At 42.2% G+C, this 3,396-nt stretch overlaps 1 pseudogene; it reads left to right on the forward strand.

Moving 5' to 3' along the window:
• The first annotated feature begins 884 nt into the window (after positions 1-884).
• LOC100989773 (mitochondrial intermembrane space import and assembly protein 40-like) lies at positions 885-1,304 on the forward strand (annotated as a pseudogene).
• Positions 1,305-3,396: the final 2,092 nt, after the last annotated feature.

Consider the following 3,396-nt stretch of genomic DNA (forward strand, 5'->3'; position numbering starts at 1 on the left):
ACAGATCAAATACCCCAAAATCAATAGGTGATTACCTGATCTGAATAATACAAGTTCACTAGCCAATTAAGAATATATCTTATACTTAAGTAAGGTTTTTTGGGGGAATGAATGTATGTTTTAACATCAGATAATCTATAAAAATAATTTATCTGTATCAATATATAAAAGAAAACTGCATATGATTACCTGATACGTGAAGAAAATCATGTGATATGTTCAGTGTCTACTTCTGATCACAAGAGAAAACAAAAACAAACATGAATTTCAGCAACCAAGGATAAAGGTTTCATATCAAAAATCTATTGCAAACATCATACTCATTGGAGAAACTTTAGATACATTCTCTTGAAGATCACATAGAGATGAAGGATGTCTCCCATCACTGCTACTTTTAAGACAGATTAGAGTTTCAGAATTGAGGCAGGGCCTTTCAAAAGATGATCAGCTGATGTTCAAGAGGGAAAAGGTTCATTTGTCGAAGAGTCAATGAGATGCAAGAAAGGGATCCTTGAGCATCAGTTTACTGATGGTCAAGGGTCCTCATGTCCTTTATTGGTTCTGCATTAACTGATAACAGAAAGTGCCTCATGAAGGAGCCAAGTCAAAAGGGAATGAGGGTGAAGGTGTGTGGACACTCACTCTTGGCCGGGGGCTTCACCTTCATTACCTCATGCAGTCCTCTCAATAACTCTGCCAGGGAATGGCTATGATTTAATCCATTCCACAGACAAAAAAAATTGAGATCCAGGAAGATTAAGTAATTTATCTCCGGTCTGCACAGGCCTCAGAGGCACCTGCCCTGCCTGAGGAGAGGGAGGTCATCACGTGAAGCTGCAACAGCCACTGTTCCTTCTATGAGGTCTAAGGGCTGGGCTGCAGCCATGTCCTACTGCTGACAGGAACAGAAGGATCGAATCATATTTGTGACCAAAGAAGACTACAAAACTCCAAGCAATGCAGAGCTGGTGGCTGATGACCCCAACGATCCCTCCCTAGGAGGAGCATGGATTGATGCTGCCAAATGGGAGACTTTGGCACTGCCTCTTCCTTGGGGGAATGGCCAACGGCTCTTACAGGGAACAGTTCAAGGCAGCCTTTTCCTGCTTCCACCATAACATGAGCAGGTCAAGGGGTCAGACTGTGTAGATCAGTTCTGAGCCATGCAGGAAGGCAGGCAGGAATATCCAGATCTCTATCCCCAAGAAGCGGAGGAAGAGGTAGAGGAGAAGCCAGCAGAACATGTAGAAGAAACAGCTCCCAATGAGGCTACTGCAACCAAAGAAAAGGAAGGGTCAAGTTAATGAAGCACATGGCCCTGGGCTCCAGTCCTTCCACTTCAAAGTAATACAAATCTTTTGCAAAAGACCTTTTAGTCACTCTCCAAGAGAGCCTCTTTCCCTCTGTTGTCCTGTGCACTGTAATATACAAAATTGCTTATTTTGATGATCAGAGGTTTTGGCCTCTTGACGTATACACTAAAAAAAACATGGGAGTTTTAAGTGTGCGGGTCCTACCTAAACCTGCCAGCAAATGTAGCCACCACTTTTGAATTCTTCCTCAGATTGCCCTGAATTTTTGCCACTTTTAAATAATGCGCTGATTTTCAGCAACTAAAAATCATTATCCAGGAATGTTTCTTGTGTGTGAGCAGATTTATTCTCCTTCATTATATCCCATTTAGTAGATTGTATACCCCTTTGAGAAGTAATGCAAGTAACAGAAACAAAAATATCTTCCTTTAAAAATGCTAGGCTGGGGCCCTATCTACTAGAAGAGGCCAGATGGTCAAATATATCTTTCTCCAAACCCATCTTGACCTTGTGTATATGAGGGGGTACTGTACTTCATTCCTGATACATTCTGGTTTCCATGTTGGCATTGAGTTTCTGGTTTTCTGTGTTTGGATGGTGAAAATTTGGACCCTCCCAATCATAGCCCCTTTCTAAGTGAGGGGAGAGCCTGGTTTTTGCTGTTCCTTATTATTCTGAAAGCCTTGGTTTGGGGCCCATGTTCACACTGGCTCTCAGTCTGGTCAGATGCAGTGTTCTTGATAGGTGGGGACATAATTATTACCAGAGTAGCAACCAAGAGAAAAAAAAGTTGTGAATTAAGTATTCAGTTAAAAGGAAGCATGATTTCTACCTGGAAAAAAAAGAGTAATTTATCTAAGATCAAGGGACAAGACTAGTGAGGGTTTGAGATTAGGACTCAAATTGGCCTGACCCTTGCTTGGTCCATAACAATAAACTGCCCTGTGGAAATAAAGCATTGTCACAGTGAGAAAGGCAATGAGGAATGGAAAATGGTTAAGTAGAAACAAAAAGAGAAAAAAGACAAATACAGGTGGTGGGCTACCTCCCTGCTCCCCTAACATACCCGACAGAAATCAAAGGTTTCAACCACTGGAGCACACATTCAGGGTCACTATCTTTTCATTATTACTATTATTATTATTTCAGGATCCCTTTTGTGAAGGAAGTCTGCTCCACAGCAGATAGGCTATTACACAGTTATAGGTATGTTCCTTACAAATCTAGGAACCCACAAAGTCCAATCCCAGATCAATTTCACTTCCAAGGAAACGCCTCTCCAACAATTCAAAGCAACTATGGCCAGGGGCCATAATCCCAGGCTCACACCCGTAATCCCAGAACTTTGGGAGGCTGAGGTGGCACATCACTTGAGATCTGGAGTTCGAGACCAACCTGCTCAATATGATGAAACCCCATCTCTACTAAAAATAAAAAATTAGCAGTGTGTGTTGGTCTTCACCTGTAGTCTCAGCTACTTGGGAGGCTGAGGCAGGAGAATCACTTGAACCTGGGAGGGGGAGGTTGCAGTGAGCTGAGACTGAGCCACTGCACTCCAGCCTGGGTGATAGAATGAGGCTCTATCTCAGAAAAAAAAAAAAAAAAAAAAAGAATAAAAGAAAAGCAACTACAATGTTACTCAAAACCTCTATTTGCATTTCTTAGAGAACATCAGTGGGACACCATTCCTGATCTTCTATAGCTCTGAATGACTTTCCCTTATTCCTCACAGATTCCTTATATCCCAGAGCAGCTTCCCATCCTGTTTTTTTTTTTCTGTCATTTTTCCACACAACTCAGCCTGTGTGTTTCTTTCTCTTTGTCCCCAAGGAATGTTTTCTCATTCCTTGATTATATAGATTGTACAGATTGACTTTGTCTCTCTGGTAGAAAAACAGGAGTCCTGAGAAGATGGACGTGGGGAAGCAGGGGGCAATTCTAGAATTCCCTTGAGTGGCAAGGGCAGGTAGGAAAGCTGTGAGAGCAGTTATATGACCTTCCTTTCTGCTTCATCAAGGAGACAACATCCTAGAGTAAAAGGAGATTTGCACAGTTCTGACCTGGCTGTGAGTCCCAAGTGTGT

Source organism: Pan paniscus, chromosome 11, assembly GCF_029289425.2.
Source record: "Pan paniscus chromosome 11, NHGRI_mPanPan1-v2.0_pri, whole genome shotgun sequence".
Taxonomy (NCBI): Eukaryota; Metazoa; Chordata; class Mammalia; order Primates; family Hominidae; genus Pan; species Pan paniscus.